This window comes from Bos grunniens, chromosome 23 (assembly GCF_055505025.1).
Source record: "Bos grunniens cultivar Pamir isolate PY7600 chromosome 23, Bosgru_T2T1.0, whole genome shotgun sequence".
NCBI classification, from domain to species: Eukaryota; Metazoa; Chordata; class Mammalia; order Artiodactyla; family Bovidae; genus Bos; species Bos grunniens.
The window spans coordinates 1,434,404-1,450,315 of NC_141187.1; the positions used below are offsets into that span (position 1 = coordinate 1,434,404).

The 15,912-nt window shown below is 44.4% G+C and overlaps 3 pseudogenes across 2 annotated transcripts; all 3 read right to left on the bottom strand.

Annotated features, from left to right (window-relative positions):
• Positions 1-1,962: 1,962 nt before the first annotated feature.
• Positions 1,963-3,178, bottom strand: LOC147346496 (uncharacterized; annotated as a pseudogene). The gene has a single exon (XR_015152062.1). The product of XR_015152062.1 is annotated as an uncharacterized LOC147346496 (transcript).
• Positions 3,179-6,255: 3,077 nt separating this feature from the next.
• On the bottom strand, positions 6,256-6,374 carry LOC147346497 (5S ribosomal RNA; annotated as a pseudogene).
• A 6,396-nt stretch (positions 6,375-12,770) lies between these two features.
• Positions 12,771-14,479, bottom strand: LOC147346498 (olfactory receptor 4P4-like; annotated as a pseudogene). The gene has a single exon (XR_015152675.1). The product of XR_015152675.1 is annotated as an olfactory receptor 4P4-like (transcript).
• Between the last annotated feature and the right edge of the window lie 1,433 nt (positions 14,480-15,912).

The following is a 15,912-nucleotide window of genomic DNA, read 5'->3' on the forward strand; positions in this document are numbered from 1 at the left end:
CCAAAGAGTCTCACCAGACAGGAGGGATCCAGGTCCACAGATTTTCATAGTCTTCTAGGCATCCTTTCAGCCCAAATTTCATTAGAAGCTCACATTTAACACCCAGTACTTTTAAATCACTTCACGCTGCAGACAAAAAGCATTTCTTGCTAGAAAAAGTACAGTTTAGGCCAGTCGTTAACATACAACAACAATTGGTTGAAATTAAGTTTGCTTATTTCAGAGTGATTGTTGGAGAGCTTGGTTACATTCTGGAAGGATAATAAAGCACACCGTGTCATGATGATTTTACAATCGCAGGAAAACCCCTTCTCTCATGGTTTAACATTGAAAAATTAAACAAGAATAATTACAATAAATGCATCATTTACAAAAGCCCTGTGTTTGTTCATAGGATTTATACAGACAAGCACTACAGTACATTCATTTGAAAGACTGAAATCAGGTATCAGAACATGAATTGGTCTGAAAGGATATTCATAGCCTGAATAGACAAGAAAAAGGAAGTAATTATATAAATGAAGTCATAAGTTTACATAAATATCAGAAACATTAAATTCTAAAATATTTTCTCTATGGTATTCATGAATTTTTCACTAATTAAAAACCCTGTAATATCTTCGGGTCCATGTAACAAGTATTAACAGAGTAAAGATTACATCGAGTTCAAAATGTAGTCTTTGTTGTATACTGGATGCTGTATAAACATCTGGAGAATTCGTGCAGGTAAACTGGAAACACACACAGAAAAGTCCTGGGTTGGCAGCTGGTGCCCCAGCCCCTGCCCCTCCTGGCACCCCCACCCCCTACCCCATTTGGGGCTTCAGCTGCTTTGAGAATTCAGAGAAACATGGAGGACCAAGCAGATCAAGGAGAGAACTCTGTGGCTGACTTTATTCTGACATATAGCTAAAAGCTGCTGGTAAAAAAAACCTCAAAAGCCCAATCCAGCTTTCTAGCTGAGATGTGAACAGGACAGAGCAGACAGCCTCCTGCCCTCAGAGTTGCTTGAGCAGGGCTGGGCCCCAGGGCCGGACCCACCAGAGGACCACCTAGAGCAGCACCTGCAAGGGAGGGTGGCCCCTTAGCGGTGGCCGAGCCCCAGATGCCGGTGCACCTCCGTGTGAAACGCTGGCCTCCACACGGAGAGGCCCAGGGCAGGGCAGCCTCGTGAACCCTGACGCTCTGGGCCCGCTTCCCTCCGAGAACGTGCACGCAGGGCATGGCCGGCAGCACTGCCGCTGTGGGAGGGATACCCATGCGTCCCTATGCCAAGGGCCTTGGCCATGCTCTGACCACTCCGGCGGCAGTGGGGCACCAAGGTCACATTCTCTGCTGTGAGGGTTCTCCCAGGCTAACCTCTGGAGACCCACTGACCCTCCACTCCCTGGGGCGTGGGCTCCGTGCCCCCGCAGGACCAGGCCGGCCTGTACTCACCCCGAAGCACATCAGGAGCAAGTCCTGACTGTAGCAGAATCCAGCCCCTGCGTTCCCGCCACGCTACCTGGTCCCATGAGCGCGGGAGGAAGGGTGCAAACACAGAGTGCGGTTAGTCGTGCAACGTCACATGGGGCACGAGGACACACAACGCACACCCGCAGCAGTGCCCACTCCTACTGAGGGTCTGGGGAAACTTGTAGAGGGTGGATGAGCCAGAGAGAGCGAGCCTGGGGGCTGCCACGTGGGGGTCCCTGCCACCCGGGGTGGGGGGAGGGCGGTCAGTGGCACATTTGATGACATAAACGTGGTCATGGGGACAGATACTCCACGTCGGCAGCTTCCAGTCTCTCCTTAGACCTACGGATTCACAGAGCTCCACATTCACAGATTCTACACAGTCTATTGTTATTCAATTTTACACTTACCTCATTCCCTCAGCTGCCAGCTTTACGAGAAAGAGGTACAAGATGACAAGACCACCATCAAATGTGAGCCCTCGAGATCAGACGAGATCAGGTGCGTTCAGGGTGGTATGGCCGTAGAAGGAGGCGGCTGCCGCCGGGCGCCCTCAGAGCCCTGCGCTGTGCCTCCCTTTCGCTCTGACCTGCCGGTCGGGCCAGCCGGCCGCACCTCACCACGGGGGCGAGCGATGTACTTGAGCCGAACGACCTGCGACCAGACTCCGGCCGGCCAATGCCGCCACGCCCCTGAACACCGCCACCCCGCGGCCAGCAAACGCCTGGCCAGGTTCGGCAGCCCGGAGGGCTTCCGGGACCCCCAGCGGCATGCCGGGCGTGCGTGCGTGCGGGGCCTGGGGGGGTGGGCTGAGGGGCGCGGAGGTCTCGGCGCCCTCCACCCCGGGCCTTTCCAGGCCCGGCCGAACTCGGCGAGCCGGGCCTCCCCCTATCCCGTTTGCTGCCCAGGGCCACGCGGCCCGGAGGTGTCTGGCTTTCGGCCCCGCCGCCGCCCGACCCCCGCGGCCCTCGGGCCTCTGAGCCTCCTGTGGGCCTAGGCGCAGCCCAGCCAGGGCCCTGAGTGCCCATCCTGCCCGACACCTGCCTGGTGCCAAATCCCACCGGGAGCCACGGAGGCGCGGTCCACCCGAGCGCCTCAGCCCCGCCCCTTCACCCTACCGAGGCCCCCAACCCCTTTCCCCCATGTCGCCGGACAAGCACACAACCTTCCTGCGAGAGCAGACGAGCGACAGGCAGGCACACGGACAGACACACAGACAGTCGACAGCTCGCCGTCGCAACCTCGTCAACCAGAGCCATAGCACCTGTGAGAGGCCGGGGCCAGAGGAACGGACGGGCCGCCGGGTGTCAGGAGAGACAGAGGCAGAAAGAGATGAAAGTTCAGAGATAGACTCCAGGACTGTGAGAGGGAGATACAGATAGACAGACAGACAGACGCATGCGCGTGCGCACACACACACACACACACGGAGGCAGAGACAGAGGGAGACACAGAGCGAGTGACAGAGAGACAGCAAACAGGAGACAGACAGGGAAGAGAGGATGGCATCGGATCTGAGACAGACACACTGGCACAGCCCGTGACGCACCTCAGAGGAAGGCCACGAGGAAGAAGCAGCTTCCCCAAGGGAGGGGGCGTCAGCTTTGGGCAGGGCCCGGCTGGACGTGGTGCCCTGGGGCTGGCGGTCACCCGTGGGGACCCCAAGACTTCCTCGAAGCCGAGGTCTCAAAGGTCCCCTTCGGCCTGGCTACCTAAGGCGAGACCCAGCCCCCACCCCCAGGCCAGAGGGTGAGTGTGTGAGAGTGTGTGTGAGTGTGTCGGTGGGTGAGGGTTGGGTCGGGTCGACTTGGGGCCGGGTGGATACCCAGAGTGGAGGGGGGAGGGTGTGGAGGCCGGGGGTTGGGAAGCTTGGGTGTCCTCTTGCTGTCTCTCTCTCCCTCTTTCTCGTTCTCCCTTACCTGTGGTTTCTAGCTCTTGACCTGTCTCGGCGGCAGGGTGTGTGTGTGTGTGTGTGTACCTCCAAACCCAAAGCAACTTTCTATGGAGACATAGTGAAGGGTAAATGCATTCTTACTCATCTGATATATCCTAAAACACTGAACATGTCTGGACTCAAACTTTCAGGGCCGCCTTCCTGCCACCTCTGGCAAGCATTGATGGTGCAACTGTAATCCTCTAAAGGACCAAAAGTCCTGTACAAGTCCAGACATCTGCTCTGTACAGTCTCTTCCTACAGTACAGAAAAGTATAGAACAGAATAACACATTCTTTGTTAATTGTACAGATGAATCAGCTGCTATCTGCTGCCTAGTCAACATGGTCAACATGAGGGAGTCAAGCAAGAGTTCCAAATCTCTTGAATGTGGTCCTTGGAAATACTTCTGTTCTTAGTTGCTCAGTTGTGCCCAACTTTTATGCTACCCATGGACTGTGGCCCGTCAGGCTCCTCTGTCCGTGGCATTTCCCAGTCAAGAATACTGGAGTGGTTTGCCATTTCTTTCTTCAGGGGATCTTCCCAACCCAGGGATCAAACCTGAGTCTCCTGCAGGTGGATGCCTTCCCATCTGAGCCACAATACAACTAACTGCCTAGTCAAAATACAAAGAAAAGAGCTAGTGTTCTACTAAGTGGAAAGATGATTTAAGAAACGGAAGCTTTCCTTTGTTGGTATATTTGAATCTTTATTTAGTTTTATTTTATTTTTACGATTAAGGCTACTTGAACAAGGCAATGGAGAAACCCCAGAGTTGAAAAGCAATTGACTTTTTAAAAGACCCATGTAGCAGGTGAAACTTTCTTCATTTTTTAGAGTTGGTTCAATGCAAAATCTTTATTCAACAAATATGACTCTTGTGAACTTTATTTCAAATCTCCATGATGAATCACTAAGGCATCAAGGAAGAAAGGAGTAGAGGTGGAGAGAAAAAGAGCAACCTTTCCCCTTGGCTCCATCTCAACCAGCTGCTTAGTTCCTTCATCTCATGGACTACGATCTGGGATAATCTTGTTTGTCTGATTTTTGTTTGGGGACCGTTTCTAGTCACAGGGCTAGAAACAGTGGAGGGGGTAAGCCCTTCTTTCCATTCCACATCAGACCCAAGTGGGCAGTCCAGGCCCTGCCCACTGCATTGAGTCTGTAGCAACAGAATCACCAGTGATGCTGGTTAACAATGCATATTGCTGGAATCCACTCCATTCGCTACTGACTCTTTGAGGTGGTGGTCTGGAACCTATACCTGGAAACTTTCTTGATGATTCCAAATCACACCAAAGTCTGAGGACTATGGAAGATCTTCACATTTCTGGAAGAGCCACACACCTCCAGAAGGAACCACAAGACTTGCCTGAAATCATCAAGGTATAAGTATTGGACTGAAAGTTGGAAGATCTCCACCTTTGCTATGTAAGTAAAATGATCTTTCTTTGAAATGAAAATGGATAATACTAAAAGTTCACATTGTTCTAGAGCATTAAAAAAAAAACACCTGAATTATAGAAATCTGATGTACGAGTTCCTGGAAAGCAAGAACCTATATTTATTGATATGTCTTCATGCCTTAGATCATGCCTTGAATATAGTGTGCACATCAACAGAAGAAAGAAAAGAACTGAATCGACAAAGATACAAAGAGATCAAAAGTGCTGAGCCAAGTGAAAAGTTGAGGCTTCACAGAACTTTTCTGTCTTTCACACACTGAATAAATATTGAGCACCTACTATGAGCATGCAATATGTTTCTGGAAATAGAATGCTGAGAGAAGAAGAAACACAGTTCCTTCTTTCACTGAGACTAATCTAATGATAAATAACAGGCAGATACTTTGAGAACTTCTATAGGGGCCTCTTCCCTCACCAAAAACTGGGTGTCAGAGAAGGCTTTTCAGCCTAATAATTGAGTTGAGATCCATAGGTTGAACCAACGTAAACCAGGGTTGAGATGCAGGAAGAATTTCAGGCAGGTAAAATAGCATCTTGGAAGGCTACGTGACAAGGGAACCTTAGTACATTCAAGAAATGAAAAATGCCCTATGGGATGGAACCAAAAGAGTGCAGAGGGCATTCCAGTGAAAAGAAATCAGAGAAGAAAGTGGGGACCAAGCAATGAAGGGATTTGGTCATATCTTCTCTATGATGGGAAAATACAAGAGCAGTTGGAGCAGGGAGGTGATAGAAATGCATCTGCATTTTAAAAAGGTCATCTTGCTCCACATCACTCATGATTGGACAGACTCAACTCCAAACTACAACGAGGTTCCACTTCACATTAGTCAGAATGGTCCTCATGGAAAAGTCTGTAGATAACAAATGCTGGAGAGGATGTGGAGAAAAGGGAACTCGCCTCCACCTTTAGTAGGAATGTGAGTTGGTAGAGCCACTATGGAAAAGAGTATGGAGGTTCCTGAAGGAACTAAAACTAGAAGTACCATATGATTCAGCAGTTCCACTCCCAGGCATATATCCACCAAAAGTATACATGCACCGTCTGTGCACATATATCTGTGTGTGCGCGCGGGTGCGCGCGAGCTCGGGCATTCGCCTGGGAGGATGGGGGGTGGGCGGTGGGGCTGGGGGTAGGGCTGGGGCTGGGGCTGGGGCTGGAGCTGGTGCAGCCCTCCGGGATTGCCTGAGGCACGCCAAGGGAGCCCCAGACGGAGACCCGAGGGAAGGTCGTCTGGTTTCCTGGAAGCCAAATGCGGAGGGGCTCGCAGGCCGCGCGGAGGCAACCCAGGTCTGCAGCGGGAGTCGGTGCCCTGGCCACCCACCCCCAGGAGGGGCTGGGGCTGCGGGAGCCCAAGAGTTGGGACTTGGGGCGGGGGCTAAAGGAGAGGGAAGGCAAAGAGCCTACAGCATCCGGTATTCCCAGGCGGTCTCCCACCCAAGTACTAACCAGGCCCGACCCTGCTTAGCTTCAGAGATCAGACGAGATAGGGCGCGTTCAGGGTGCTATGGCCTTAGATGCAGGCTGCTGCCGCCCGGCGCCCTAAGAGCCCTGCGCTGCACCTCCCTTTTGCTCTGACCTGCCGGTCAGCCATTCCGTCTACAAGTAATTTTACTCCCTCCCCTTTCTCTCCCTGCTTTCTGAGAGTCTCTCTCCTTCCATACTTGATGGTGTAATGAATGGATGCCTTAGATCATTTTCCCTGAACATTTTTTTCTCTTTATTTTTACATTGATTTCTATGAATTCATCTTCAAGTTTATGGATTATTTCTGCTAGCATCTCAAATGTGCTGTTGAACCTATCAGTTTTTCATTTCAATTATTTTAGTTTTCAAATCCAGAATTTATGTTAGTTTTCTTTAAAAAAAATAATAATTTGTAGCTCTTCATTGAGTCTCTCTGTTGACTTAGTATCATACTGTCATCTAATTCTTCAAACATGGTTCCATTATTTCATTTTGTAGTTATCATTTTGATATTTTATCTTTTGACCTTCATACTGAATTTATACGTGATATACTTATATGAGTTATCAGTGGTATGTTATACAAATGCTTTACTCACCACCATTACAACATTAGAGTTTTCTGAGTTTAACTGTATACTTACCTGTCCCAGCAGGTTGATAAAGAGTCCAAGCCTAAAGCCCCTTTAAGGAGGAGGCAAGCTTGCTTTCTTTTTCACATTCTTTTGCTTAAGACAAGTAGGCATTGTAGGGAGCAGTATCTCAGGTTCAAGGACATTCCTCTTTTTGAGCTTTGGATGTATGTTATAGGAAAGGGTCTGGGCAAAACGCTCACATCCTTGAGATGTTTTTTGTCTATTCTCAGAGGCTAGTTGAGAAGTATATATGGCCCCACTTAAATTAGTGAGCCCCTTCTGATGTCTGTGTCAGAAGCTTTTTCTGTCACCTTCACTTTAAATAAAATATACACAAAGCTCTGAGTGACTGAGACTGTCTTTGACCCCAGATTAATATCTTCTTCTTCAGACACCATGAATCCAGTGGCATTGGTCACCGTTGACTGCTAGGTTATCATCTTGGGGGCTTGTCCAAGATCTTCGAGACAAGGTAAGAACACTCAGAGTTGAGATTCTTTTGCTCTTTTACTGTGGTCTCTACTACGGAGAAGGCAATGGCACCCCACTCCAGTACTCTTGCCTGGAAAATCCCATGGGTGGAGGAGCCTGGTAGGCTGAAGTCCATGGGGTCACTAAGAGTTGGACACGACTGAGTGACTTCACTTTCCCTTTTCACTTTCCTGCATTGGAGAAGGAAAGGGCAATCCACTACAGTACTCTTGCCTGGAGAATCCCAGGGGCGGGGGAGCCTGGTGGGCTGCCAACTCTGGGGTCTCACAGAGTCAGACACGACTGAAGCAACTTAGCAGCAGCAGCTACTTTACTAAATCAGAAGCATGTGGACTGAACTTCTTTTCCCCAGTCAGCTTTTCCTGGTCCCTCTGACCATTTCATATCTGCTTGGGGAATTAAAGTTATTAACCTTGTGTGCCGGATTGCAGACTTTCAAGGGACTGGCAATCCATGCTGTTATTGTGCTTTTCTAGCAAGGTCCCCATTCCAAGTTTTATAGGACACTGCAGACAGGAGCACTTTAGGGAGCTAGCTGGAGCTCTAGCTCCAGGGACATCTCTCAGACTGGAAATCACCATCCTGACCCCACAGACACTCAGGAAAGTTCTTGTCATGGCTATGCCTCTGGACTATATGGATTGAGGCATTGCTGGTGAGCATGAGATTCCTGAGGACACAGATTGGGACACCCCAGATTTGGGCAGATTGAAAGTGCATTGGGCTTCTTCCCTTAGTAACGCTAGCTCTTAGCAGAGCAGACGAAGCCCTCCAGTGGCTCTTGTCTCAACTCCTTAGGTATTCTTTTTGTACAGTCTGATGGACAGGAATAAAAAGGATGATGTTGGCATTCCATGAATATGAAGGATTAGTTTTTCCTCGCAGGCAGGCCCTCCATTGCCTCCTTTGTTATTAAATAGACTCGTGTGGCCACTCTCAGGAGGATGTCTTGGGTTTTCTGTTCATCCCTTTATGACTTGCCACTTATACTGTTATGAGGAATGTGTGCAGGTACACAGAAGTTGGGTGCTTCCCCTAGTGGTCTTGGCTCGGCAAGCATCCGGAAAACTACTCTGTTCCACCCCAGGTGGTGCCGGAATAAAAGGGAAATCAAACCAAGGTTTTAATGGTGAAGACCTGGACATCAATCTGGGATGCCATCAGGTCTAACCCTGGTGCATCTCCACCATGCCTGGGTGGTAGAACGAGGGGGGTTGGGAGTAGGACACCTCCACCTGTAAGAGACAGGTTAGCTCTGGCCAGGGAAGGAAGCTTAGGTGGAAAATCAGTCTCCAACCCTGTCTAGAGCAGGGGCAGACACCTCTGGTAGAAAAAAGCCATGGCACTGGGCACTGCTTTTTTCTCTCTTACAGATGGGGCCTAACAGTCCAGAACCACCCCCCTTGAATAATATCTTGAAAAACTGGGATAATTTTGATCCTCAAGGCCTAAAAATCCCTTATATATGAGGTTTCTTTTCTTTAAGAGAAGACCTCGCCTGCCCAGAGAGATAATCCCTGCTGGGACATCTTATCGATCAGTCTACCCCTGTCATCAGAGCCAATTTGAGCACTCTCTGGTTTAAATTTTAGCTATGAAGCTATGACTACATGAAGGAGAAACGACATTTTGAACCCTGAATGGCCATGTGTATTCTTTAGACTCCGGAGAAAACTAGGTAAAATGGAATCTTTTTGAAATTGCAAAACTGGTTCTTTTTGCACATGTAATTACTAAAAGTTTGACTTGTGAAAATACTCTTTTGGGGAGCTCTGATCCTGCCTGAGAAACAGAAACATGCCTGGGGAAAAACCTGAGTTAACTCTTATCATGTCCTTGAGATAAACAGCCCACTCTATCTGGGACTCCAGCCATGAGCTGGGACTCAAGCCAAGAAAATAAAAGGGACAAAGAGACATTTTAAATTTCAGGTGGAAAATCTGAGGTTTCTGTCTGTCCAGATTTGTGTGTGTCTCAGTGTGTCTCCATCCTTGGAAAAAATTGCTAAAGGCTAAGTGGTTCAATGAGCTCTAATTAATTGGCCTAAAGAGAAGTAAATGCTTACAAATCAAACAATTCTAAATTCAAGAAAATTAAAGTAAATGAATTGGAGGCTTGTGTGAACTGGGAAATAATCATTATTGAATTGATACATGATATTGATGTTTGTTTATTGATCTAATTAACAGAGACATTGTGAAGATACTTTTATAAATGATATAACTTTGGGTGATTTATCCTTACCAATCTACAGAATGATGATGTAAAGTACAAGTCATGGTTTCTGAAGAAAAGTAAGATGTGTGTTTTTAATAAAAAGTAATAAGGAATGGAGTTACATTCTTTAAGGAAAAGCAAAGTAAGTCTAAACGTACAGGTGGCTGTCTTCTAAATGGACAAATGAAGTGATGAATACAGAAAGTGTAAACAGGTGTGTTGCAAGTGAAAGAAGAGTTTTGTGCATGGTATAAGTTTGTTAAGACATTAAACTGCCTTTGAAGTCTTATTGTTACTATGACTAAGTGAATAACTATTATTTCACAGTGAATATAAGCTGTTACCAAACTCGAATTTGGTTTTCTCTCACTGATTAAAAGAACACAGTTTTCTTGGAATGTGGCTTTTGACAATAGACTACAGCACATATGAACAAAGCTCCTTCTGCTTCTACAAAAGTTAACACCTCTTCAGGGAATTTAAAATGGATTAAAAATGGCCATAAACCAAAGAGTTGGGGCTATGAGAGGTCCAAGATGGCCACTTGGCTTTTCCTGGCTCCCTGACAAACCTCATTTTTATTTGATAATGCCTTTCCTGGCTTCAGGATTAATATCTCAGAATAGAAAAAATGGTTAAAAGGTGCTTTCCACAATCTCCAGTGATCAGGGCACCCACTTTGCTGGACAGGTCACACAGACGTTCACAAAAACTTCATGAGTCTCTTCGAGACTATTGCTTTCCCTGATGTCCTTGGTCATTGGGCAAGGACAGCAGAACAAAGGGATCAATTGCATGGGATGGAGTAGACTGCTAAATATGACCACAATTTTCACGACTTTTTGTCTGACATATTGTTGACTTTTACTCTGTGTTTTCAGATATAAAGAAGCACTTCTCCTCGAGTTACTGATCATTTAAAACAATCTAGTGATTTACTCCTAGGGGTAAAATTATGCCTTTTTTCTCCCTGCCTCATCCCTCCAGAAACTGGAGACACTTGGGTTCTGAACAGCCTTAACAGGTAAATAAAAAGACTGTCTCCTGACATATACAGAAATCTCAACGTATACTGGGGAGCTCTAAAAGAAAAATCCACCTAACTGATGTCAGGCCTATGGCATCTATTATGTTTCATTGAATATTAAGTTCCAGTTTTTTTAATTAAGGTCTGTATTTACTAAGACTCACTCCTTAGATAGTTCCTTGTGGTTATGTTACATTGCTAAGAGGTTTAATTAAGTTGTTAAAAAGGACATTCTGAGTTTGTTTCTAAAGCTTATCTCAATAACCAGTCTTTGAATAAAGATGAGATGCTCAGGATCTACAACCAGGATATCAACAGCAAGCTATAGTCATTTAGCAAACTAAGTCAGATGACATGGAGATGTCACTGGGCTACACCTAATAGAAGTTCTTGACTTAACTTCTTACTTATGATTCTACTATTACTGCTATTGTTTTCTATATTGCCTGTTTCAAGAAGTGTTGTTCCTTACATTATCAAGTGTGTGACTGAGCCACTAAGTGAGTCACTGTATGACTTAGCTGTAAAAAGAAGAGAAGTGAAAAGCAAAGGAGATAAGGAAAGATATAAGCATCTGAATGCAGAGTTCCAAAGAACAGCAAGGAGAGATAAGCAAGCCTTCCTCAGTGATCAATGCAAAAAAATAGAGGAAAACAACAGAATGGGAAAGACTAGAGATCTCTTCAAGAAAATTAGAGATACCAAGGGGACATTTCATGCAAAGATGGGCTCGATAAAGGACGGAAATGGTATGGACCTAACAGAAGCAGCAGATATTAAGAAGAGGTGGCAAGAATACACAGAAGAACTGTACAGAAAAGATCTGCATGACCCAGATAATCACGACGGTGTGATCACTGACCTAGAGCCAGACATCCTGGAATGTGAAGTCAAGTGGGCCTTAGAAAGCATCACTACGAACAAAGCTAGTGGAGGTGATGGAATTCCAGAGGAGCTATTTCAAATCCTGAAAGATGATGCTGTGAAAGTGCTGCACTCAATATGCCAGCAAATTTGGAAAACTCAGCAGTGGCCGCAGGACTGGAAAAGGTCAGTTTTCATTCCAATCCCAAAGAAAGCAATGCCAAAGAATGCTCAAACTACCGCACAATTGCACTCATCTCACATGCTAGTAAAGTAATGCTCAAAGTTCTCCAAGCCAGGCTTCAGCAATACACGAACCGTGAACTTCCAGATGTTCAAGCTGGATTTATATTTTCTTCTTTTTTGTAGCAAAGTCAGTTGTAGTTTATTTATTCCTTGATCATGTATACTTAATGTCAAACCCAGTTAAAATAGCAAGAGTTTGTGTGTGTGTATATATATATATATATATATATATATATATATATATACACACACATATATTTTCCCCAATACTTACAATGTTACTTCACAAACAGATCACACAGTGACTTGCGTTTCAGACTGTAAGACTTGCCATGTAGACTATAAGGCTGGACTTTACACTATGTTGTATTTAGATCTATATATTCTTTTCACTTAAGTAAAATAATCGCAGTTCACAAATACACACAAAAAAATCTCTAGGTACTTGATTAAAAGAAATCTAGAGTTGTAGGATACGAGGCTAGGTATATAGTTCTGAAAGGAGTTTGCAGTATGTGATTGTTCTTATTTTCCTATAACTGCCTTTTTGTTTTTGTTTATTCGCTGAATCATGTCCAGCTATTTTGCATCCCCATGGGCTGTAGCCCACCAGAATCCTCTCTCCGTGGGATTTCCCAGGCAAAAACACTGGAGTAGGCAGCCATTTCCTTCTCCAGAGGATCTTCCTGGCCCAAGGATTGAACCTGTGTCTCCTGCATTAGCAGGTGGGTTCTTTAACTGTCTTTTACCTTTTAACATATTATTACCTTTTATACCTTGAGGCCAAGTATTTTGAGAGCGAGGTCTCCCCCAGGTTTAGCCTTCAATACAGGCAGGATCACTCTCCCTCCAGATTTTTCAGTGTGTTTTTACTCTGTAAAAAGTTTTCTTTTCTTTTCTTTTTTTTTTAAACAAAGGGGATTATTAGTGAAAAGTGAAATCAAGGAAAATGCATTGAGAGGAAAATAAAGAAGGAACCACTGAAGGCAAGCTGTTGTTGGAGGCTTGGCTTTTACACATTCTGAATGATTTTCCCATTAGCAGGAGAGAATCAGCAACAGAGGGAGTGATGAGAAGACAGTCACTGGCGTCAGAGACAAATGACCTTCAGATCATTAAGCTCCCTTCCCAGAACCTTTTATTGCACCAAACTCTTCTTATGGAATTTTTCATCTCCATGTTTCTAAGTGTGTAGATAAGCGGGTTGAGCATGGGGACAATAATTGTGTAGAAGAGCGTAAACACTTTATCTTTTGGGTATGTGGCAGGTCTAATGTAAACAAAGATGACAGGTGTGAAAAAGAGGATCACGGACTGTGATGTGGGAACTACAGGTGGAAAGTGCTTTATGGTGGCTTTCTGCAGAATATGTGCACACATTATACAGAATCAAAATGTAGGAGGCCATCAAAACCACAAAGAGCACCAGTCCCATCAAGCCAGAGTTGGCAATGACAAGAAAGCCAATTTTGTGTGTATCAGTGCAGGCTAGTTTCAACAAAAGATATGCATCACAGAAATAGTGATCTATTTCACTGGGGTCACAGAAAGGTAAAACAATCGCAAGAAGAAAGAGACCAAGAGAATGAAGAAGTCCCCCTGCACACGATGCTATGAGAATTGAGTGACGTTTTTGCCTGTTCATGGTGATGGCGTCGTGGAGAGGTTTGCTGACGGCCACGTAGCAGTCACAGGCCATCCCTATGAGGATGAAGACCTCAATCTCCCCCCAAAGAAGTGGGTGGTGAAAAGCTGTGTCATGCAGTTTTTATAGGAAATGGCCTTTTTCTCCATCAGTAAGTCAGTCATGAGTTTGGGTGTCACAGTGGAGGTGTAGAAGAGGTCTGAGAGTGCAAGGCAGTTAAGGAAGAAGTACATGGGCTGGGTGATTAGCTGACTGCATGTAATAGAAATCACAGTGATCAAATTCCCCAACCAAATGGCCAGGTAACAGAATAAGAAAAATAAACAGCAGAGGATCTGGACTTTCTTGTCCATAGAAAGTTCTAAGAGGATAAATTCAGTAACATTATTTCTATCTTCCATGATATGATGTTCAAGAAAGTTATCTGAAATGACAAAACCAATGAAACGAATCATTGATGAGAAAATGGAAACCTAATATCTACTTAAAATGGCACCAATGCCTTTTAAAGACAAGTTATTTTGAGACCCACTGAAATCATTTTCATTTAATATGAGTCTTTTGAATATCTAGTACTAATATTCTTCTAAGAGCTAAGAATACAGTGATAAATTAGACAAAGTTCCAGTTTTTATATAATTTAAATTATTTTGTGAGGAAGCAAGGAATTATATTTGTCAAGAATTTAAAAAAAAAGAGATAATCTTAATAGTGTTAAGTAGAGTGACATATAATGTGCCAATTTAGGATGTAAAATAGAGGCAACTGTAGAATTTGCTTGATTAAGTGGTTTCTAATGAAATTACAAAATTGGTGTAGGGTGTGTGGGTGGGTTTTGCAGTGCTGGCACAGAGTCAATGTTAAATAAATATCAATTAAATAAAAATCTGGAAAGTGAACAATGTGCTATAATTTTGAAGGAATAATACAATAAATAATCATCCTTTAGTCAGGTAATTCATGATAAAACTGAAGAACAAATCATTTTTATGAGTGGACTCATAATCCTTTTTGACTTTTAAGTTAGTTAAGTTGCTCAGTTGTGTCTGACTCTTGGTGACCCTGTGGACTGTAGCCCACCAGGCTCCTCTGTCCATGGGATTCTCCAGGCAAGAATACTGGAGTGGGTTGCCATTTCCTTCTCCAGGGGATCTTCCTGACTCAGGGGTCAAACCCAGGTCTTCTGCATTGCAGGCAGGTGCTTTAACCTCTGAGCCACCAGGGAAGCCCTTTTGACTTTTAAGAGGAAATAATTCCTTCATGTGAAATACTCCATGAAACTTTCATATTTCTTAAAATTTATTTGTAGCATCTCTAGGTTAATATATTTACAACTCTGCTTTTCCTATTTGTCTACATTTCTCTTGCAAGATTATTTCCTCTTTCAAAATAAATTAACATTCAGAAGTTATTTGAGTTACATCTTATCAGACTGTAATTATAGTTGCCTAGTTTGGAAATAATATACTGAGAAATGGGCTCCTCTAATTCCAAAATAGTTCCCCCAAACACAATACAATAAACAAGATGTAGCACTTCTTCCCTTAATTTCTTAGAGAATTCACCCACACAATCTGCATGACTATATAGAGGAATCTCTTCGGTTCTCTAAAATAGAAACAGTTATACCTGTATTCATGTAATCATCTGGTAAATACACTATGTAAGTAGGCAAAATAGCTAGTTTTTTCCTCCCACTTTGTTGCTTAATTGTTCATTCCCTAGGATCCCAGGCTCCCATTCATAAAACAAAAGTGATTAGATAATCTCTGAAGATCTTCCCAGATTCCAATAATGTGTGACTTCTGATTCTCCATTAATTTGGGGAAGACATCTGTTTACCTCTCTCCTGCCTTCCCTTCTCTGTTTGATACATTGAAACTATAAAAAGTAACAAGTACAGTGGTAATTTCATTACAATTCCTGTGCCTCAGTTTACTTCTCTGTAAAATCAAGGTAAAGATAATATCTCTTTATATGGTGATTTTTTGAATAATTAGTTTCTAAATATGAAATTTCTTAAAGCAATATCTGGAAAGTACTATATATTTAATAGTTATTGGCCATCCTCAACAATTACTAAGGGCTTCCGTGGTAGCTTCGCTGGTAAAAATCTGCTTGCCATGAAGGAGACCAGGGTTCAATCCCTGGGTTGGGAAGATCTCCTGGAGAAGGGAATGGCTACACACTTCAATAAATATTTTTGCCTGGTGAATTCCATGGACAGAGGAGCCTGGTAGGCTATAGTCCACTGGGTCACAAAGAGTCAGATACAACTGAGCAAATAACACACACATGATTACTAACTATAAGATCAAGGCCTCAGAGAAAATGTGAGTACACCACCTCAGGAACTGTACATTGTACTATCCTTCCCTGAACAAGATAGGAAATATTATTAATATTAATATCAGAAACTTCAGAGATAAGAGTTGTGTTCAGACACAGCTCTGATACTCAAATGC